This window comes from Mobula birostris, chromosome 5 (genome assembly GCF_030028105.1).
Source record: "Mobula birostris isolate sMobBir1 chromosome 5, sMobBir1.hap1, whole genome shotgun sequence".
In the NCBI taxonomy this organism is placed as follows: Eukaryota; Metazoa; Chordata; class Chondrichthyes; order Myliobatiformes; family Myliobatidae; genus Mobula; species Mobula birostris.
In genome coordinates, this window is record NC_092374.1 from 85,853,023 (window position 1) to 85,877,167 (window position 24,145).

A 24,145-nucleotide genomic window follows, 5' to 3' on the forward strand; every position below is an offset into this window, starting at 1 on the left:
TCCACAACCTATGGACTCACATTCAAGTACTCTACAATGTTCTCAATACTGTTTATTTATGTATTATTGTATGCCCACAGCTTGTCTTCTTTTGCACATTGGTTCTTTGTCCCTCTTTGCTTGTGTGTAGTTTTTCTTTGATTCCATTCTAATTCTTTGCATCTACTGTGCATGCCCACAAGAAAATGAATCTCCAGGTAGTATATTGTGAAAAATACATACTTGGATGATAACTTTACTTTGAACATTATCTCATAGTTTTCGAACCCAATCCTCTGACTAATAGATGCCATCACACCAATACGCCTTCTTAACCACTCTATCAACTTGCACAGCAGCTTTGAGGACGTGAACCCCAAGATCCCTCTGTTCCTCCACACCACTAAGAATCCTGCCATTAACCCTGTACTCTGCCTTCAAATTTGACCTTGCAATGTGAATCACTTCACACTTTTCTGGACAACTCCATCTGCCACTTCTCAGCCCAGCTCTATCTCACCTTTCCCTTCCCCACCTAACTCTGTGTGCCCATCAACCCCCTCCCTTCCTCTCCTGGACCCACTTAATACATTGCCCAACTCTTTCCTCCCCCCTCCCCCCACCTCTTTATTTATTTATTTATTGAGATACAGCACAGAACAGACCCTTCCGGCCCTTTGAGTCGTCCCACCCGTCAACCTCCGATTTAATCTTAGGCCATTTACAATGACCTAGTAACCTACCAACTTTTGGACTGTGGGAGGAAACCAGAGCACCCGGAGGAAACCCACGCAGTCACAGGGAGAACATACACACTCCTTGCAGGCAGCTGTGGGATTGAACCCAGGCTGCTGTTGCGCTAACCACTACATTGGCCTTCTCCCTTCAATGCACATGAAGAGCCTCAGCCTGAAATATCAAGTCCATTTTCCTTCACAGATGTTGCCTGACGCACTGTGTTTGCTTGCTGTCAAATATTAAAACATTCTAGCTGTCTGATTAGACATGATTCAAATTAGGACCAATTCATGATCTGTTATTGGCATGTAGTTATTCTTAATATCTTACACCTGACAAAATAAAAAGAGGACCATTGTTTTCCACTCTCTCTTTATTGGTCCAAACGTGCTATTTTGTGACCAAGGGGTGCTAAATAGGAGCATGTAACTGGTTGGAGTGGGACATACCCAGTTTTTGTAACAGGCAAAGGAGAGCAAAGCTGGTGAAGTCCTTGACTGGAAACTGTTCAGCAAAAGCAAGAAACTTTGAGAGTATTCTTTGTTGGTGAAACAACTGAATGTCTTCTAGCTCATCTCTTGTCTGTTCCTTGTGATCTCGGATGCCCATTCCAAGTGGTGTGGTCCTCGTGCTAAGTTCCAGCATCAACATCCTTTCATCTCATGATGTCCCACTTCTGGAATGGGTTAGTATCAAGACGTCCAACCAAGCTAAACAACGGAGTTGGGCAGCATCGAAGAATCGGCTGAGTTTGTCCTAGATGTCTGTCCAGTTGAGTGACTGATGTAAGACTTTCAGCACTGTAAACCCTTAATTCTAGGCCATGAATTTGGTTGTTTTCAGCATCAGAGTTTATTTCTTTTGGGGAGTTCTGGATCAAGAAACTGATTGCCAGTTTAATGACCCTCATCAGAAGCACAATAACCCTCTGAGCCTTTGTGCATATTTTACTGCCCTGTGGCTAAAATTAAACAAGTAGGCTTTATTGGTCGTGCTGGAGTGAGGTAGAGATGTGTTAGAAGATTTCACAGAGGATAGGCAAGATATCGGATTAGGAATAGAGGGAGATTGGGATTATTCTATTCGACCAAGACTAGAGTGAGAATGAGACACGTTTGAACATCTCACCGAACACTGAACAGGATAAGAAAACCTTACTTGACCAGTCACAGGGGGTCGTGCAACGTTCGAACATCTCACTGAAGATGTAGCAGAGTGCGATATTCCTGGGTAGGTCAACGGACCAGAAAGGGAGAGGTGGCCGGGTGTTTCGCTGTCACTCATCGGAGTGGGATTAAAGTGAGAGTGGGACATGTTGGAACATCTTATCAGATGTGAGGCAGAGTGAGATTGTGATCTAACAGGGCACTTCACTGGATCGAGGACGGGCCGATGCTCAGGGGGCTCATTATTTCTCTTTAGAGCAAGACAGGAGTGAGAATGAGATGTGTCGGAGCATTTTACTGGGTACAGAGAAGACTGCAAAATAACTGGGCTCCTCACAGGACTGGCGAGAGTGGTGGGTCCAGATGTCTCAGCGTACTTTGTTGGACTGAGCGTGGAATGAGAGTGAAAGGGGTTGGAGCATCTAACCGGGGTTGAGACTGGTGTGGGGCCAAGGGGAAGGCTGGGTGTTCCCTTGTGTCTTATTGGACCAAGGTTAGCATGCGAATGAGATGAGTTGGAACATTTCATGGAAACTGGAGCAGCTTGAACTGTTCCTTGGGATTTCACTGGGTGATAGGATAAGGGGCATGCAGATGTTTCAGCATAACTTGTTAGGCCAAGATTAGAGTGAGAATCAAATGTATTAGAACGCCTTACTGCACAGAGAATAGAAAGAGGGCACATTGGCAGATCTTGACCAGAGGGAGACTGGGCTGAGTGGAAACATTTTTCTGCGTGTGGGATACCAGGAGGTTCTTGTGGGCATTTTGCAGCACTAGAGGGATATACTTCAGAGGCCCTTGTAGTCTTAGGACTACAGTGACAGTGAGATGGTTTTGAACATTTGACTGGCTCGAATGCAAGTAGGGGCTGTGACATCACAGTCTCACCTTTTGAACCAGGGCTTGAGTGAGAGTGAGATGCAAGATCGGGGATAGTGAGACACAAAGGTCTTTTGGGGTGCGTTGCTGGGGAAATGCTAAAGGGTGCTGGTGATGCTTCAGAATGACTCGCAGCTGCAGAGCTAGAGGGGGGCGGAAGGGTTTCGGCATACCGTAATAACTCAGAGACACTGGGAACAGGAGATGTCGCAATGTGTCTTTCCGCTCCAGAACTAGAGGGAGACGGAAGGGCTTCGGTGTGCTTTAATGGACTGGAGATAACGGGAGCAGGAAATGTTGCAGAGTGTCTTACGGCTCCAGAGCTAGAGGAGGATGGAAGGGTTTCAGTGTTGCTTATTGGAATTAAGCTACAGGAAAGTGGAGATGCTGAAGAGTACTTCACTGCCTCAGTAGAAGAGGGAGAAGGAGCATGTTCAATGTGTCTTATTGCACCGAAGTTAGAGGAAGGGAGAGTCGGCTGAGTTTTCTTTATTGGGCTGGAACCAGAGGGAGAAATTAAAGGATTTCTTGTTGGACCAGAGCTGGTGAAAGGTGAAATTGGTTCAATATTTCTTATTGGGCCTGAGCTGGAGGAAGGTGGAGGTGCAGAACAATGCCTTATTGGATCAGACACAGAGGGAGACGGACATTCCTCGGAATACTTTACGGAGGAATGGCTAAAGCAGGAGGAATCTGGAATTGGCTCTACGTACCACGTTGGTCTTGAGCCAGAGGGAGACAAAAGCGCTGGAGGAAGTCTTTTTGGACTGGTACAAGGAGGAGGTGGAGATACTTCAACTTGCCATGTTGGACAAGGACCAGAGAGAGGCAGGGATGACTTAGGAAACCGTTGTAGACTCATACTAGAGGGAGGGGGGTGCATTTCAGGAAGCCTCGTTAGATGAGAGGCAAGGGGAGCTGGGGGTGCTGAGGGGTAACTTGTTGGATCAGAACCAGAGGAAGGTGGTGATTTTTCATCAACATTTACTAGGACAGAGGTGGAAGGCAACAGAGGCGTTTCTGTGTGGTTCCTTGAGGTAGAGTGGAATTGAGATGAATCACCTTTGGTGCCAATGCCAGAACGACCTTTAGAGGTCTCAGTTGGTCTGACAGAATCAGACCCATATGTGGAAACTGGACTTACTTTATCATTGCTGGGATGATAATGAACCGGGCTGGCCTGGTTTATTGAATCAGGGCTAGCAGGATATTGATACCTTTCAGGGAGACGCGTTAGATTTGAGATAGTGTGATAATGGGACATGTCAATCTGTCTCATTGGATCAAGGCTGGTGTGAAATCTGTTTATAAGGGAATGGCTTGTTGTACCAAAGCTTGAGTAAGAAGGAGTTGTGTTAGGGAGACTAATTTGGCCAGAATTAGACAGAGTCCCATTTGCTTTGATGTGCCTTGCCACACCAGGGCCAAAGTAAGAATGAGGAGTGTTGGCGTTCTGTACTTGACCAGAGCTGGTGTGAGAGCTGCTCGTTTTGGCATGCTGTGACTGAGCGGGGCTTGAGCGGGACTGGGGAGCGTGCACATGCCTCATTGAACCAGGGCTAGAGCGAGACTGCCTCGAACCAGATTTGGCTTGCGCCCGGGACAGTTGACCAAGCCTCTCGGGTCCGGGGCTAAACTGAGGTGGAGATTTTACAGGTGATCTCACTGGACCGGGGATAGAGTGGGTAAGTTCAGTGTGCCGAAATGAGTTGAAGGTGGATTTAGATGCTTCCGACTGCCTTCGTGACCTGGAGGCAGAAGGGGACTGAGATGTTCCAGCGTCTTTCCTTGAACCAGAGGGAGATGAACTCTGACGTGAAGTGGTTTGCCTTAATGATCCAGAGGCAGAAGGAGACCGAGATGATCTGGTGTGCTTTACTGAACCCGACGCGGAACGTGACTGGGATGCTTCTGACTGTCTTCGTGACTCAGGGGCAGAGGGGAGCTGGGGTGATCCGGTGCGCTTTATTGAGTCAGAATATGACTGAGATGATTCAGAATGTCGTACTGATCCAGGGGCAGAGGGGAGCTGTGGTGATCCAGGGTGCTTTCCTGAACCAGCCAAAGAATGTGACTGGGATGCTTCTGACTGTCTTTGTGACTCCGAGGCAAAAGGGGGCTGAGGTGATCCGGTGTGGTTTATTGAGGCAGGATATGACTGGGATATTTCTGATTGTTGTATTGACCCAGAGGCAGATGGGGGCCAAGATAATCCAGCAGGTTTTACTGAGCCAGATGAAGAGTGTGACTGGGATGCTTCTGACTGTCTTCGTGACTCTGAGACAGAAGTGGGCTGTGGTGATCCAGTGTGGTTTATTGAGGCAGAATAAGACTGAGATAATTGCGAGTGTCGTACTGACCGAGGGGAAGGGGGGGACTGCAGAGATCTAATGTGCTTAATTGAACCTGGTGGAGAGTGCCTTACTGACCCAGAGGCAGAGGGGGGATGTGATGGCTTAGCATGCCTTGTCGGGCAAGGGTCAAAACATAGCGGAGGTGCATGGGACCTCTGAAGTGTATGATAATACGTTACCGAATCTGGCTTAGCTCTTGCCCACAAGATCGCTGCAAGGTCTTGGGAGCCTGCAGGTGTGCAGAGTAACCCAGGATCTGCGATCAGAGGTGGTGAGCCCGCTGCTAATTCTGGATTCTCAGTGTCGCAGGCAGGGCCGGAGCCGGACTGAAATTCCCGACCACACGCACATGCTCCGCTCCTCTTTGATCCCCTCCTTCCACAGTGACCGTTCCTCCTCGTCGGATCTTTTGGATTGGGCGATGCTCTGCCACTTCTGGCCATTTCTGAATGCATGTTCTGGGGGCAGCCCGACATCACGAGTCTTGAGATCTTTCCAATCTCAACTCCCTGATCTGAATAAATGACCAGGTTGTGGAGGGAGCCATCTGGGATCTGACCCCTGGAATTGTAATCCATGTGTCGCCGTCTGGTAGAGTCACTGCCCAAAGCTGTGTCAGCTGGGCAATGCCCTCCTGATCTGCCTTGCATTGGTTCAATGTACCCAGTCCAGTCTGCTTGGTACGATCATCTATACTGGACCACGGTTAAGTATCACCATATTGGTGTTGCTTTACCATTAGTACCTAACGATAAAACAAAGATATTATTAGTAAAGTGTAATCTAAAGTCAAAATATACAGTACTGTACAAAAGTATATACATAGAGCTAGGGTGCCTAAGACTTTTGCACAGTACTGTCGTAACTTTATTTATTGCACTGTACTGCTACCACACACACAAAAAAACAAATTTCATGACATTCGTGAGTGATGATAAACCTGATTCTGATCTGGGTCTCTATTGTGGACTGAGAGTGGGAAGGGGGCAGAGAGAGGGGTATCATGATTGGGAAAAGGGGAAAGGAGAGGGGAGGGAGCGGGAAACATTCTGTAATGATCAATAAACCAATTGTTTGGAATCAAATGACTTCGCTTTGGTGCCTCAGGGCTGGGTGTGTCTGCACCTGTGCCTTCCCCACTCCTGGCACACCTTCTCTGCCACCTGTCCCATACCCCTCCCACGGCACTCCACCCTCACCATTCCCAACATCCTTTGCTCCTGCCAGATTTTCAAACTTGCTCTCCACTCCAAAAGTGCAAAAATCTTAGGCACCCTAGCTATGTATATAGGAAAGTATAGGGGGTGTCTTTTTTACACAGTGGTGGGTGTATGAAACATACTGCTGGAGGTGGAGGTAGAGACAGATACATTAGGGATATTTAAGAGACTTGTAGATAGGCACATGGATAAAGAAAAAAAAATGGAGGCCAAGTGGGCAGGAAGGGTTAGATTGATCTTGGTCTAGGTTGAAAGGTCATCACAACATTATCAGACTGATAAGAAAGAAAAATTACTAAAAATGGAAGGAGAGAGAACTGGTTCTTTGAATTTAATAATATGGGAACACGTTCCGATGTTGTGGTGACAGTAAGTTCTGTGTTCATAAACCAGGGACAGCTTGTACTTTAACCCTACACTCTTAACATTTGCTTCTGCTGACCAGCTGGAAAAATGGGATGAGAAATGGCAGCTGGAGTTTAATGCAGACAAGTGCGAGGTGTTGCATTTTGGTAGGACCAGCCAGGGTAGGTCTTACACAGTGAATAGTAGGGCACTGAAGAGTGTGGTAGAACAAAATATCTGGGAATACAGGTCCATAATTCAATGAAATTGGTGTCACAGGTAGATAGGGCTGTAAAGTGAGCTTTTGGCACATTGGTCTTTGTAAATCAAAGAATTGAGTACAGGAGATGAGATGTTATGTTGAAGTTGTACAAGATGTTGGTGAGGCCTAATTTGGAGTATTGTGTGTAGTTTTGGTCATCTACCAACAGGAAAGATATTCGCCAGACTGAAAGAGGACAGAGAAAATTTACAAGGATGTTGCTGGGTTTGGAAGACCTGAGTTATAAGGAAAGATTGGACAGGTTAGAACTGTATTCACTGGAACATACAAGATTGAGAGGAGATAGGACAGAGGTATACAAAATTACGAGGGGTATAGATCGGGTAAATGCAAGCAGCTTTTTCCACTGAGGTCTTGGGTTAAGGGTGAAAAATAAAAAGTTTAAGGGGAACATGATGGAAAATTTTACTCAGAGGGTGGTGAAAGTGTGGGGTGAGCTGCCAGCACTAGTGGTGTATGTGAACTTGATTTCAACGTTTAAGAGAAGTTTGGATAGGTACGTAGATTGTAGGGTACAGAGGACTATGGTCCTGGTGCAGGTCCATGGGAGTAGGCAGTTTAAACGGTTCAGCATGGACTAGATGGGCCAAAGGGCCTGTTTCTGTGCTGTACTTTTATATGACTCTATGACTCATTTCTATCTACTCCCTCCCAGATTCTAGCCCCATCTATACCTAAGGGGCAGTTTACAGAGGCTAATTTGTAATCAGTTACTATTTTTCCTCACAACAGAAATACTTTGTGTACCACCCAGATGCATCATTGCATACAACCCACACAAAATGCCAGAGGAACTCAGCAGCTCGGGCAGCATCAATGGAGAGGAACCAACAGTTGACGTTTCAGGCCAAGACACTTCTTCAGGACTGGAATGGAAGGGGAGAGTAACCAGAAGAAGAAGGCGTGGGGTGAGGGGAGGGGAGGGAGGGGAAGAAGTACGAGCTGGCTGGTGATAGGTGAAACCAGGTGAGGGGGAAGGTGGGTGGGTGGGGTTTGCAGGATGATGTAAGAAGTTGGGTGGTAATAGGTGGAAGGGCTGAAGAAGAAGCAATCTGATAGGTGATGAGAGTGGATCATGGGAAACTGTCAAGCTGGAGGAGTAACACCTCATATTCCTTCTGGGTAGCCTCCAACTTGATGGCAAGAACTTTAATTTCTCTAACTTCTGGTAATTTCTCCCTTCGACCCCTTCTCTCTTCTTCCATTCCCTATTTAGGCTCCCCTCTCATCACCTCTTCTCAACTGCTATCTCCTCCCTTGGGTCCTTTCCTCCTCCCCTTTCTCTTGTGGTCCACTTCTCCTTCTGATGCAATAAAATTATTTCATAATTCGGCCATTTGGCCCATTAAATTTGCTCTGCCATTCATCATGGCTGATCCATTTTCCCTCTCTGAGGATATATCCTGGGCTTAGCATATCGGTGCAGCTACAGAGAAAGCACGACAGTAGCAGTATTTCATTCAGAGTTTGAGAAGATTCAGTACTTGCAAATTTCTACAGAAGTACTGTTCCGTTGGGACCATTCTAACTGGCTGCATCACCATCTGGTATGGGGGGGGTGGTCTAATGAACAGGGTCAAAATAAGCTGCAGAGAGTTGTAAACTTAGTCGGCTCCATCATGGGCACCAGCCCCCATAGTATCCAGGACACCTGCAAGGAGTGATGCCTAAAAAAGGCAGCTTCCAAGATTAAGGACCCCATCACCCAGGAGATGCCTTCTTCTCATTGCTACCATCAGGGAGGAGGTACAGGAACCTGAAGACACACACTCAATGATTCAGGAACAACTTCTTCCCCTCTGCCATCCTTTTTCTGAATGGACATTGAACCCTTGAACACGACCTCACGACTTTTTTCCTCTCTATTTGCACTACTTGTTTAATTTTATATTATATAAAGTTCAAAGTAAATTTTATTATCAAAGTACATATATGTCAACCACATACAACCCTGGGATTCATTTTCCTGTGGGCATACTCAGCAAATCTATAGAATAGTAACTATAACAGGATCAATGAAAGATCAACCAGAGTGCAGAGGCAACAAACTGTGCAATTGTATAAACAGCAAGCAATAACGAGAGCATGAGATAATGAGATAACGAGTCTTTAAAGTGAGATCATTGGTTGTGGGAAATATCTCAATGGATGGGCAAGTGAGTGTAGTTATCCCCTTTTGTTCAAGAGCCTGATGGTTCAGGGGTAGTAACGGTTCCTGAACCTCCCATAAGAGGTGAAAAAAATATTTATATTATTTTAATTTTAATTCACAGTTTTTATTATGCATTGCATAATACTGTTGTTGCAAAACAAGAAATTTCACAACATATACCGGTGATATTAAATCTGATTCTGATTCTCTCTTCAGTTGGAATTGGTATTGTTACAGTGAAGAGCTTGTCTTGCATACTGTTCATACAGATCAGATCATTACACAGCATTGAGGTAGAACAATAACAGAATGCAGAATAAAGTGTAACAGCTACAGAGAAAGGGCAGGCAGGCAGACAGTAAGATGAAGATCATAATGAGATAGATTGAGAGGTTGAGAGTACATCTTATCATAGTAGGGAACTATTTAATTGTGTTATCGTAGCAGGATGGAAGTTGTTCTTGAGCCTGATGGTATGTGCTTTCAGGCTTTTGTATCTTCTACCCAACAGGAGGGTGAAAGAGAGACTATGTCCAGAGTGGGTAGGGGTCTTTGATCATGCTGGCAGCAAGAAAGGGAAAATAAATCAGCCGTGATCAATTGGCGGAGCAGACTCGATGGGCTGAATGGTTTAATTCTCCTCCTACGTCTATGTCCTGACATCAGACAGAGTTTCTGTAATGTGTTGTGCTGCATCCACAACTCTGCAGTTCCTCGTGGTCCGGTGCGGAGCCGTTCCTCGCGGTCCGGTGCGGGAGCCGTTCCTCGCGGTCCGGTGCGGGAGCCGTTCCTCGCGGTCCGGTGCGGAGCCATTCCTCGTGGTCCTGTGCAGGAGCCGTTCCCGTACCAAGCTGTGACGCAGATGCACAGAGTGCTTTCTGGGGTACATCGATAATAACTGGGCAAGGGTCAGAGGGGACATTCCCTCTGCTCCCATAATGCTCCCCAGTGCCGAACCATTCAGTGTATGAGTCCTGCCCAGCCTGATTTGATCTCCTGAAGGGCAATACCTCACATTTATCCGGATTGAAAGCCATTTGCCCATCAATGCCCTACACTGACAACATCACCATCTATTTTTGTATCGTCTGCAAACTTACTGACTGTGTCTTGTGCACAGCAGGAACACTGACAATGTTGCTGAAGGACGGGGACAGGAACTCAGACGTGCCTAACGCAGCCTCCATCAACAGAGACGTTATCACAAGGAGACATTAGCAGTATAGCACAGAAACAGGCCCTTTGGCCCATCTAGTCCATGCTGAACTGATCTTCCGCTCAGTCCTATCAGAACGCTACAGCACAGAAACAGGCCCTTTGGCTCATCTAGTCCATGCTGACCTGATCTTCTGCCCAGTCCTATTAGAACACTACAGCACAGAAACAGGCCCTTTGGCCCATCTAGTTCAAACTGAGCTGACCTTCTTTGTCCCATCTACCCTCACCTGGATGATATCCCTCCCAACCCCATCCCATCCATGTACCTATCTAAACTGCTCCTACACGTTACAATTGAACTGGAATCTACCACCTCCACCGGCAGCTCGTTCCACACTCACGCCACCCCCTAGGTCAGGGGATCACAACCTTTTTTTTTAATGCCACAGACCAATACCATTATGCAAGAGGGTCTGTGGACCCCAGGTTGGGAACTGCTGCTCTAGGTGAAGAAGTTCCCTGTAAACATTTCACCTTTCACCCTTAACCTATGACCTCTAGTTCTAGTCACACATTATCTGAGGGGAAGAGCCTGCATGTACCTACCCTATCTATAATCCTTCAGAATTGTGTATACGTACCCCGATAAGATCTGCCCCCCCCACCATCCTCCCGTGCAGCAGAGAATGAAGCTCTAACATAGACAACCTTTCCCTGCAGCCCAGGTTCTCAGGTCCCAGCAACATCCTCGTAAGAGTGGAAATCCACTCAACTGCATCAACGTCAGGGTTAACACTAGCCCTAAGGTGGGGATGACGTCAAGTCTAGATCTAGAAACGGTATAGAAATTTTAAAAAGTAAGCTGAGGAAATTTGTCATGGCCCCATTAAACCTCATCAAGTGCACCATATCCTATACAGATAGGAAAACTCTGATCTCCAGCCTCCACTAGACCCACTCACGGGGTATCAAACTGCATCAGTCTCTGCTGTTCCTTTGCTTGGAGTGGGGGAGCTTGCTACACGGTCAACAACTTGATCTCCATATTGAACCACCCTGACTTGCAAGTCTGGACAGCCAGGACTCAACGTCTACGGTCGATCCTGACCAACGGAGACCTCAGTCTCATCTAGATACATCACAGCTTGGTGTGGCAACTGGTCTGCACGTGACCGTAAGAAACAGCAGAGAGACGTGGACACATTGCCCAGCACCTCCCTTCCACGGACTCTGCCCACACTTCCACCGCCTTGGTAAGGGGGTCAGCATAATCAAGCACCCAATCCGCCCCAGACATTCCCTCTTCTTGGAAATAACTCGGAAAACGTGCAGCTTGTGTGGTTGATGGCTGTGTTGAGTTGTTCTCCAATCTTGGTAATCCATTTGCAAACATTTTGTCACCAAACGATCAGACATCAATGCAATGTCAATTGGTGGTGTGTCCTCCAAAAGCTTGGCCTTGAGATACTTACAAATCAGCTGATTGGTTGTCAGTACAGAAACTCATTTGTGATGTTGGGAGGAGGTCTCATCGCTGATTGGTTGCATAGTGAATGCCATGTGTTGAGGTTTGGAATTTTGCCTGCATTGGCTCATAAATAGGATCACATCTACATGTCTGTTACAGAATTGTTTGTGGAAAACCATGCTCCTAAGAATTTTCCTGCATCCCGCATGTTTGGTCATGCCATGACTTTCACTGATGCCCAGTCAAATTTGTGCCTCTATCGATCTTCATGGGTGGAGACCAGGGAGAGTTGGCCATAACATTTACAGCCAGTTAATGTTCATGGATCCTTGTGGATAACTTTCTCCCAGGTTTGTCGATGTAATATTTGTTTCATTTTCCATGAACAATTCTTTAAACAGACATGCCTCTCTTCTCCCATCCACCACCCCATCAGGCTGAAGATACAAATGTCTGAAAACACAAACTACCTGACTCAAGAACAGTTTCTATTCTCCTGTTGGAAGACTATTAAATGATCCTCTAGTTCAATAAGAGGACTTTTTGACTTCCGTCTGCCTTATCAAAGCTCTTGCACCTATAAATACCTTTTCTGTAACTGCAATACGTACAATATTCATAATCCTGTTATTAGTTTCTCTTGTACAATCTTGTGCACTGTTGTAATTAAGTGATCTGCTTGGATGGCACTGGACAATAAAGTTGTTGCTTCCTGAATACTTTTGGGTGTATCTTACGGATCTTGAGCTGCTGATCATGAAAATCACCATGAAACTTCCCTATCACACATCATTTGTTTTCAAATTGCCTATATTTGTTATTTCAATTCATAACTCAAATCAGAATAACTGAAGCAAGATTAAGAAAAGCATTATTATTGGTCCACAAATCAAACAGGTCATCAATACAAGCAATTTGAAGAACTTCTAGTGGGACAGGAGAAAATCACATGGAAGGTATTCAAGGATGTTGTTGAAAATTTTCTTGGCAACTACAGAGCACCAAACTACATGTGCCTGTTTGACAACATGCTTCAAGGATACAAAACCATGAAGTACAACATGCCACTAAAGATTCATTTTCTGCATTCACATTTAGACTTCTTCCCTGCTAATCTTGATGCTGTCAGTGACGAGCTTGGTGAAAGGTTTCACCAGGACATTGCAGTCGTGGAGAAACAGTATCAGGGCAACTAGAATCCATCAATGCTGACTGATTATTGTTGGACTCTTAAGCAAGAAGCCTCAGACACTGGGTATGAACAAAAATCATCAACAGAACATTTTCAGCTTACTTGAAATATTGCAAAGCGTCAACACTGTTACACAATTAAACACATTATATTCAATAAAAATTAATTTCTTGTACAACTCTCTACTGGGGCTCATACACCAACGGACTCTGCTAACAGCTACATGACTCAGTGGTGTGAAGGCCACCTTTCAACACACATCTAGGGTCGGTATGATTTGGTGTTCAACCAGTGTCGGGACGATCCGATTAAATGAACCTCGATTTGAGTGAATTCTGTTTAAATACTGCCTATACATGGTTATCGGTAGCCCAGACATGACAGATCATACACCAGCATAAAATTATAAAAAAAAATATATTTACCAATTTTCAACTTCATCAATTAACAGAGAAAGAAAAAGGGTCCATTACAGTTAAACCAGTGCAAATGTGCACATAAACGTTGGAGCTCATATCTGCAGTAGCTGGGTATATCTCTTTACTCATGGCACTGAATTCTCATCACTAATCACAGGTAGAACTTCCCTCCTTGGAATTCTTCATCTCACAAAGCACTCCTTGCTTTAGGGTCTCCCCTTCAGATGGGGTCCTCCAGGTGTCCTCCCTGGCGCTCTTCTCTCCGCACCTCCTGCCAAAAAAACCCCAAACCACACTACTGTCCTTCAGAAGAAACTCTTCCTGCCTAGCTCTTGAGAACGTTCCATGCCATCCCACTCCTGAATGGCTGACACAACATTCCTCAGTTGAACAACATGGCAGTAGTTGGGCACTGAATGTCCAAGTTTACACAATATATCAGAGGGATGACTTAAGGATTGAAGGGCGCCCATTCAGAACAGAGATGTGAAGAAATTTTTTTAGCCAGAGGGTGGTGAATCTATGGAATTTGTTGCCACGGGCAGCAGTGGAGGCAGGTCATTGGGTGTATTTAAGGCAGAGATTGATAGGTATCTGAGTAGCCAGGGCGTCAAAGGTTATGGTGAGAAGGCGGGGGAGTGGGACTAAATGGGAGAATGGATCAGCTCATGATAAAATGGCGGAGCAGACTCGATGGGCTAAATGGCCGACTTCTGCTCCTTTGTCTTATGGTCTTATGGATAGGAAGGTAGGCAGAGGGGATGGTGTGGATCTGCTGGTAAAGAATGGCATTAAGTCTATAGAAAGATGTGACATAGGATCAGAAGATGTTGAATCCTTGTGGGTTGAGTTAAGAAACTGCAAGGGTAAAAGGACATTTATGCCAGTTATATACAGGCCTCCCAACAGTGGCTGGGAGGTGGACCACAGGTTACAGCAGGAAATAGAAAAGGTGAGTCAAAAGGACAATGTTATGGTAGTCATGGGAGATTTTAACATACAGGTCAGTTGGGAAAATTAGGTTGGTAATGGATCTCAAGAGAGTGAGTTTGTTGAATGCGGAAGAAATAGCTGTTTAGAGCAACACACATCAAAGTTGCTGGTGAACACAGCAGGCCAGGCAGCATCTGTAGGAAGAGGTGCAGTCGACGTTTCAGGCCGAGACCCTTCGTCAGGACTGCACCTCTTCCTACAGATGCTGCCTGGCCTGCTGCGTTCACCAGCAACTTTGATGTGTGTTGCTTGAATTTCCAGCATCTGCAGAATTCCTGTTCTCTGTTTAGAGCAGTTTGTCATTGAGCCTACTAGGGGATCAGCTATACTGGATTGGGTGTTATGTAATGAACTGGGGGCGATTAAGGAGCTTAATGTAAAAGAACCCTTAATGATCACAATATGATTGTGTTCAACTTGAAATTTGATAGGGAGAGAGTAAAGTCTGATGTAGCAGTATTTCAGTGGAGTAAGGGGAATTACAGTGGTATGAGAGAGGAATTAGCCAAAGTAAATTGGAAGGAACTGCTGGCAGGGATGTCAGCGCAACAGTAATGGCGTGCAATTCTGGGAAAAATGAGGAAGGTGCAGGACACCTGTATTCCAAAAATGAAGAAATACTCAAATGGTAAAATAGTACAACTGTGGCTGACAAGGGAAGTCAAAGCTATTGTAAAAGCAAAAGAAAGGCCATACAACACAGCAAAAATTAGTGGGAAGATAGAGGATTGGGAGGTTTTTAAAAACCTACAGAGCAACTAAAAAATTCATTAGAAAGGAAAAGATGAAATATGAAAGCAAGCTAGCAAATAATATCAAAGTGGATAGTAAAAGTATTTTCAAGTATGTTAAAAATAAAAGAGAAATGAGAGTGGATACAGGGCAGCTAGAGAATGAGGCCGGAGAAATAATAACGGGGGATTAGGAGATGGCTGATGAACTAAATGAGTATTTTGTGTCAGTCTTCACTGTGGAAGACTCTAGCAGTATGCCTGATGTGGTAGTGTGTGAAGAGAAGTGGATGCAATTACTGTTACAAGAGAGAAGGTGCTCAAAAAGCTGAAAGACCTAATGGTACACAAGTCACCTGGACCAGAGGAGCTGCACCCTAGGGTTCTGAAAGAGGTAGCATTGGAGATTGTGGTGACATTAGAAATGATCTTTCAAAAATCATTGGACTCTGGCATGATGCCAGAGGACTGGAAAATTGCAAACGTTACTCCACTCCTTAAGAAAGGAGGAAGGCAGCAGAAAGGAAATTATAGACCAGTTAGCCTGACCTCAGTGATTGGGAAGATGTTGGAGTCAATTGTTAAGGATGAGGCAATGGAGTACTTGGTGACACAGGACAAGATAGTACAAAGTCAGCATGGTTTCCTTCAGAGAAAATTCTGCCTGAGGAACCTGTTGGAGTTCTTTGAGGAGATTACAAGTAGGATAGATAAAGGGGTTGTAGTGGATGTTGTATATTTGGACTTTCAGACAACCTTTGACAAGGTGCCACACACAAGGCTGCTTACCAAGTTAAGAGCCCATGGTATTACAGCAAGGTTAATAACATAGTTAGAGCATTGGCTGATTGGTAGGAGGCAGTGAGTCGAAATAAAAGGATCCTTTTCTGGTTGGCTGCCAGTGACTAGTGGTGTCCGCAGGGGTTGGTGTTGAGATCGCTTCATTTTATGCTGTAACTAAATGATTTAGGTGATGGAATAGATGGGGCTTTGTTGCCAAGTTTGCAGATGATACGAAGATTGGTGGAGGGGCAAGTAATGTTGAGGAAACAGGTAGGATGCAGAAGGACTTAGACAGATTAGGAGAATGGGCAACAAAGTGGCAAATGAAATACAACGTTGGAAAATGCAGTCATGCACTTTAGTAGCAGAAATAAATATGCAGACTATTTTCTAAACAGGGAGAAAATACAGGAATCTGAGAGGCAGAGGGACTTTGGAGTCCTTGTGCAGAACACCTGAAGGTTAACTTGCAGGTTGAGTCGATGGTGAGGAAGGAAAATGCAATGTTAGCATTCATTTCAAGAGGTCTAGAATACAAGAGCAATGATGTGATGCTGAGGCTTAATAAGGCATTGGTGAGGCCTCACCTTGAGTATTGTGAACAGTTTTTGGCTCCTCATCTTATAAAAGATGTGCTGGCATTGGAGGGGGTCCAGAGGAGGTTCACAAGGATAATTCCAGGAATGGAAGGGTTATCATATGAGGAACGCTTGATGGCTCTGGGTCTGTACTCGTTGGAATTCAGAAGGATGAGGGGGGATCTCAATGAAACCTTTCGAATGTTGCAAGGCCTAGACAGAGTAGATGTGGAAAAGATGTTTCCCATGGTGGGAGAGTCTAGGACAAGAGGGGACAGACTCAGGATAAAGGGGCACCCTTTCAAAACAGAGATGCGAAGAAATTTCTTTAGCCAAAGGGTGGTGAATTTGCGGAATTTGTTGCCACATGCAGCTGTGGAGGCCAGATTGTTGGGCGTATTTAAGGCAGAGATTGATACGTTCTTGATTGGACATGGCATCAAAGATTATGGGGAGAAGGCCGGGAACTGGATCAGCCATGGTCGAATGGTGGAGCAGACTCAATGGGCCAGATGGCCTAACTCTGTTTCTATGTCTTATGGTCTTATGCTCTAACATGGCTCCTTATCTTTAGCTGAAGCAAAACACTCTTACCAACAGAACACATTGCTTTTACAGAAAACTGCTAAAATATAATACTGCATAGCAGCAGCAATCTTAACCAGGGCACTACACTTGTTTCTGCAAATTCCTATGTAATATAAGTAGTCCAGAATTATATTTGTGTTCAGCTTCAAGCAGTCTATCATAAACAAAAACATTTTCTGAGGAAGCAATACTTTTGAAAAAAAATTGTTGTCCAGTGTTACATGCATATGGATGATTCTATGAAAATACAAGTAAGTATAGTAAAGTTAAACTACAAGACAAATCACGATTCGATTCTACACCCTGATCCAACCATGGGCAAAATAGACCAAAGAGCTGTGGTCTGACTGCAGGAAGCTGAAGTGTTATCCCCAACGAGATCCACAAACACAAATGTTGAACACAAGAGTCTTGGTGGCCAGATTGATAGATTCCTCATCCATCAGGGCGTGCAAGATTACAGGGAGAAGGCAGAAGATTGAGGTTGAGAGGGAAATGGATCAGCCATGATGAAATGGAAGAGCAGAGCTAAATGGTTGAGTTCTGCTCCTATGTCTTATGGGCTTATGATTTAGAGTGGTGCAGATGTAAGCCATGCAACCTGACCCCAACCATGAGCAATGGAGAAGTCTCAACTTGGATATTGCCTGGAGAAGGTATTTATCTAACCACCCAAGTTTCTGCAGAGGATTTCCTGGGTAAGTTGTAACTTACATGAACCACAAAGGCCATTCTCCATGAGCTGTGGGAACACATCTCTTGTGCTGCTTCCCTGCGATTTAATGAAACAAGAGATCCAATAAATGTCCTCATTCAAACCAAAGACCTGTTTGCATTTGCCATCTCCTTACCTGAGACACCTGGCTGGGATTTGGCTCCATTGATATTAGTTCTCCTTTGTAAATGGGCCTGGACGGTGAATATTCATGGCACGTTTAACAATACTAAACACATTAGATATAGGAGCAAAGTCAGGCCATTCAGTCCATTGAATCTGCTCTGCCATTCAATCATGATTGAATGTCTTTTTCAGCCCCATTTTCCTGTCCTTTCTCTGTAACCCTTCACTCTGTCACCAATCAGGAACCTATTCAATCTCTGCTTTAGATATACCCAATGACTTGGCCTCCACAGCTGTCTGTAGCAAAAAAAAGATTCACAGATTCACTACCCTCTGTCTGAAGAAATTCCTCTTCATCTCCATCCTATTCTGAGGCTGTGTCCTCTGGTCTTTGATGCTCCAGCCATAGGAAACATCCTCTCCGCATCCACTCTATCTAGGCCTTTCAATATTCTATATGTTTCAATGAGAAACATTTTTCTAAACTCCAGTGAGTACAGGTCCAGAGCCATTAAGTGCTCCTCATACATTAACCCTTTCATTTCTGGGATCCTGACCTACTGAGTGTGGCCAAGTCATGCTTGAGTGTATTGTCAAAGGCTCAAGTTTATTCTCTCTCAGCCCCAATCTCCTGCCTTCTCCCTGTATCCCTTCATGCCCTGACTCATCAAGAATCTATCAATCTCTGCCTTAAATGTACCCAATAATTCGGCTTCCACAGCTGCCTGTGGCAACACATTCCATAGATTCACCACTCTCTGGCTGACGGAATTCTTCCTCATCTCGATTCTAGAGACATTTCTTTATTCTGAGGCTGTGCCTTCTGATCCTAGACTCTCCCATTGATGGAGACATCATCTCCTCATTAACTCTATCCAGGACTTTCAGTAGGTTCCGATGAGTTCCTCCCTACGGTCACCCATTCTTCTGAACTCCAGTGAGTACAGGACAAGAGACATCAAACACTCCTCATACATTAATCTTTTCATCAAGGTTGTGAATCTCCTCTGGAACCTGTCAAATGCCAGCAAGTCGTTGCTCAGGCATAGGGCCCAAAATTTGTCATAATATTCCAAATGTGGTCCGAGCGCTATATTATAAAGCTGCAGCAGTGTATTAAAGTTTCCTGACTTCATCGCATCATTGTCCCTGAGGCAGGGCATAGTCATTCTGTCAGAAACCTCAGAGCAGGTGATGGTGGCAGAATTGACTGTTCCTTGGGAAGACCGGGTTGAGGAGGCGTTTGAGCGTAAAAAAGCCAAATACCAGGAGCTGATAGAGCAATGCCAGAGAATGGGGTGGAGGGAATGAAGTGGGCCTTCACAGGTGGGGTGGGGGTTGGAGGTAGAGGTTTTGCTGGCAGCTCCCTCTGCGGAACCTACTCTCTCCTTGGCATTACGAGGGTTGTAAGGAGAAGAGCAATCAGGACCTTCACAGAGGTTGCCGAGTGAGCCTCCAGCTGGCTATGGATTAAGAAGTGTGACCCGTGGACCAATTCTGCTGGGACACAAGCCGGGGCCTGATCAACCCTGGCTGGCTCAGCTGGGTGAGAGTGTCTGATGTTGAAACACCCGAAACACCCGACGACCCCAGGATGCATCACTGATGATGTGTCCCAGCACATCCTAGGATATATCTCAGCACCAACCTTGCTGTACTGTTTGTTTCCCGGAAGTTTTTATGTTGCTTTATTAAAATTTTTTTTTCTAATCTTATTAACTTCAAGAGAATATATTCGTATGCAATACTATGAAAAAGTCATAGGCACATATAAAAAGTATTCACCCCTCCCACTACACCCTCTGCCCTCCCCCGGAAGGTGTCATGTTTTATCACAGTGGATTTAATTTGGCTTTTTTGACACTGATCAACAGAAAAGACTCTTTTGTGTCAAAGTGAAAACAAATTTCAACAAATTGGTCTAAATTTATTACAATTATTAAACATAAAATAATTGATACATAATTACTCACCCCCTTCAAGTTAGTATTTAGTAGATGCAACTTTGGCAGCAATTACAGCCTTGAGTCTGTGTGGATAGGTCTCTATCAGCTTTACACATCTGGACATTGCAATTTTCCACCCATTCTCTTTACAAAACTGCTCAAGCTCTGTCAGATTGCATGGGGATCATGAGTGAACAGCTCTTTTCAAGTCCAGCTACAAATTCTCAATTGGATTGAGGTCTGGACTCTGACTTGTCCACTTCAGGACATTAACTTTGTTGTTTTTAAGCCATTCTTGTATAGCTTTGGCTTCATGTTTGGAGTCATTGTCTTGCTGAAAAACAAATCTTCTCCCAAGACAGTTCTCTTGCAGACTGCATCAGATTTTCCTCCAGGATTTCCCTGTATTTTGCTGCATTCATTTTGCCCTCTTCCTTCACAAGCCTTCCAGGGCCTGCTGCAGTGAAGCATCCTCACAGCATGATGCAGCCACCACCATGCTTCACGGTAGGCATGGTGTGTTTTTGATGATGTGCTGTGTTTGACTTATGCCAAATGTAGAATTTAGTCAGTTGGCCAAAAAGCTCAATTTTGGTTTCATCAGCCCATAGAACCTTCTTCCAGCTGACTTCAGAGTCTCCCACATGCCTTCTGGCAAACTCTAGCCAAGATTTCATGTGAGTTTCTTCAACAGTGCTTTCTCTTTGCCACTCTCCCATAAAGCTGTGACTGGAGAAGCACCCAGGCAACAGTTGTTGTGTGCACAGTCTCTCCCATCTCAGCCACGGAAGCTTGTAACTCCTCTAGAGTTGCCACAGGTCTCTTGGTGGCCTCTCTTACTAGTCCCCTTCTTGCACAGTCACTCAGTTTTTGAGGACATCCTGTTCGAAGCAGATTTACAGCTGTACCATATTCTTTCCATTTCTTGATGATTGCCTTAACTGTACTCCAAGGGATATTCAGTGACTTGGAGATTTTCTTGTATCACTCTCCTGACTTGTGCTTTTCAATAACCTTATTGCAGAGTTGCTTGGAGAATTCTTTTGTCTTCATGGTGTAGTTTTTGCCAGGATACTGACTTACCAGCAGTTGGACCTTCCAGATACAGGTGCATTTTTACTACAATCAATTGAAACACCTTGACTGCACACAGGTCTCCAGAAACAGACCTCCATGTAACTAATTATATGACTTCTAAAACCAATTGGCTGCAATAGTGGTGATTTGGTTTGTCATATTAAAGGGAGTGAATACTTGTGCGATCAATTATTTTGTGTTTTATATTTGTAATTAACTTAGATCACTGTAGAGATCTATTTTCACTTTGACATGAAAGAGTTTTTTTCTGTTGATCAGTGTCAAAAAAGCCAAATTAAATCCATTGTGATTCAATGTTGTAAAACAATAAAACATGAAAACTTCCAAGGGTGGTGAATACTTTTTATAGGCATTGTATATATAGTTAGGGTGCCTAAGACTTTTGCACAGTACTGTAGTAATTTTCTGTATTGCACTGTACTGCTGCTGCAAAATTCCCACAAATTTCATGTTATGTGTGAATAATGGTAAACCTGATTCTGTAATGGGTCTCTGTTGAGGACTGTGTGTGGGAAGGGGACAGGGAGAGGGGAATCATGGTTGGGAAAGGGGAAGGGAGAGGGGAGGGAGCAGGAAGCACCGGAGAGACATTCTGTAATGATCAATAAACCAATTGTTTGGAATCGAACGACCTTGCCTGGTGGCTCAGGGCTGGGTGTGTCTGCACCCACCCCCTGCCCCTGGCACTCCTTCTTTGCCACCTGTCCCACACCCCTCCTGCGGCGCTCTACCCTCGCCACTCCCAACATCCTTTGCTCCCGCCAGATTTACAAAATCACTTTTCGCTCACGTTGACAATTAGAGTACTGTGCAAGAGTTTTAGGCACCCTAGCTATATATACAGTGTGTGTCTAAGACTTTTGCACAGTACTGTTGCACCTTTAACATAGTAATTGATGCATTTTTTGGAATTGAGAATCAAAATTACTTTGGGTTCTGCAACTTTGAAGTAAAAACAGAAAATGCTGAAAACAGCCTTTCTGTCCAAAGGATTTTTGACCTGAAATGCTAATTCTTTTTCTCTGTCCGCAAATGCTGCCTGATCTACTGGGTCTTCCAGCAACACACACAAAAATTAGACTGGAGCCACAAATGGAGACACAAGAGGGACTGCAGCTGCTGGAATCTAGAGCAACACACACACACACACTCTCACATACACACACACACGCTCACATACACACACACACTCTCACACACACACACATACTCACACACGCACACACACATACACACACACGCACACACACACGCACACACACACGCACACACACAGCGGATCAGACAGACTTTGTGGACAGAAATGGAGAGTCGACATTTCAGCTGCCTATTGAAATTCAAATCTGAATTACTCTGAATATTGATGACTCTTTACAACTCTAGTTCTGGACTGGTAGTTTACAACGTTTCCATCAGTGGAACAGACCATATGATATAGGAGCAGAATTGGGCCATTTGGCCCATTGCGTCTGCTCTGCCACTTCATCATGGCTGATCCATTTTTCTTCTCAGCCCTAATCTCCTGCCTTCTCCCAACACCCCCACCGCCCATATCCCTTCATGCCCTGACCAGTCAAGAGTCTATCAATCTCTGCCTTAAATACTGCCAATCACTTGGCCTCCACAGCTGCCTGTGGCAATGGATTCCTCAGATTCACCACTCTCTGGCTTAAAAAGGTTCCTCCTCATCTCTATTCTAAAAGGACATCCCTCCAGTTTGAGGCTATGTCCTCTGGTCTTAGACTCCCCCATCATTGGAAACATCCTCTCCATATCCACTTTATTGAGCCCTTTCAACATTTGACAGACTGCAACGAGGTCACCCTCATTCTGTAGTAATTGTAAAAACATATAAAAACTGTCGATGCAGGAAATCCAGAGCCACACACACAAAATGCTGGAGGAACTCAGCAGGTCAGGCAGCATCTATGGAGAGGAATAAACGGCCGACATTTCTTCAGGACTGGAAAGGAAGGGGCAGAAGCCAGCGTAAGAAGGTAGGGAAGAGTACAAGCTGGCAGGTGATAGGTGAGACCAGGGGAGGGGGAAGGAGGGTGGGTAGGGGAGGGACGGTAAAGTGAGAAGCTGTCATACAGAAGACTCAGCAGATAATGGAACTAAAGAGCAACCACACTAAATGCTGGAGGAACTCAACAGGTCAGGCAGCATCTACAGAAAAGAGACGCTTCTTCAAGACTGGAAAGGAAGGAGCAAGATGCCAGAGTAAGAAGGTAGGGGGAGGGGAAAGAGGCTAGCTGGAAGGTGATGGGTGAAGTCATGTGAGTGGAAAAGGTAAAGGGCTGGAGAACAAGGCACCTGATAGGAGAGGAGAGTGGACCATAGGAGAAAGGGAAGGAGGAGGGGACCCAGGGGTAGGTGATAGGCAGGTGAGAAGAGGTAAGAGGCCAGAGTGGGGAATACAGGAGGGGAAGTAATACAAGCTGGCAGGTGATAGGTGGAAGAGGTAAAGGGCTAAAGAAGAAGAAATCTGATAGGATTAGCTAACCTGTGGATTCATTTGCTCAGGGGAGGTTGTAATTGATTTCACTTCATGCTGAAGTTCCCAGCTTCAATTTCCCAATCAGTGTTGGGTAAGGTGCTGGGAAAGGACCCTAAATTTTAGTCTGAATATCCTTGGGTTAGGAATGGCACCAGCAAATCATTCAGAATTCTGATGTCCATCCAACAGTTGCAGAGTTGTGCGTGGGAACGGTCACTGACAAGCCTCAAGGTCTGCATGGCTGTTTCCAGACAGGTGTTAGCAAGAATGCATGGTACATTCCTGCTGTCTGGCTGGGCAATGGGAAAGTATCTGTGGAAAGAAGAACAAAGGGTTAAATAATTGTGTGCACAGAGTTGGGATATTTTCTCAGTGGAAGGTTCTATTGAGCACCTTTTTGCTATATCTTACAACAAACAAAAATAACTCAGAATGGATCAATCACGTGTGTTAATTCTATTTGCTGCAAGGGAAGACTAGCACCACACAAGAGCTGGTGATAGCTTCTAAAAAACAGACAACATAGTCACTTCTTCATACCCAAGTGTTAGCTACTGCGCTTCAGTTTAAGGTCAGGGTGCACTCTGTTCGTCTGCTTAATCGATGCACTTGGCATTCTCCAGTAATGCATCAGCATGACTTTCTGCAGTTTCAAAGTTCAAAGTTCAAAGTACATTTTATTAGCAAAGCACATATACGGTATGTCACCATATATAACTCTGAGATTCATT

The 24,145-nt window shown here is 44.9% G+C and overlaps 1 long non-coding RNA gene across 1 annotated transcript in view; it reads right to left on the reverse strand.

The window, feature by feature from the left end:
* Positions 1 to 1,085: 1,085 nt before the first annotated feature.
* The window catches only part of LOC140197831 (uncharacterized), a 31,186-nt gene continuing 8,126 nt past the window's right edge, over positions 1,086 to 24,145 (reverse strand). Inside the window, exons 2-4 of the long non-coding RNA XR_011886034.1 lie at positions 23,421 to 23,726; positions 17,744 to 17,801; positions 1,086 to 5,864 (exon numbers count right to left, since the gene is read on the reverse strand). This is a non-coding gene — a long non-coding RNA (uncharacterized lncRNA). The remainder of the gene's footprint in view (positions 5,865 to 17,743; positions 17,802 to 23,420; positions 23,727 to 24,145) is intronic.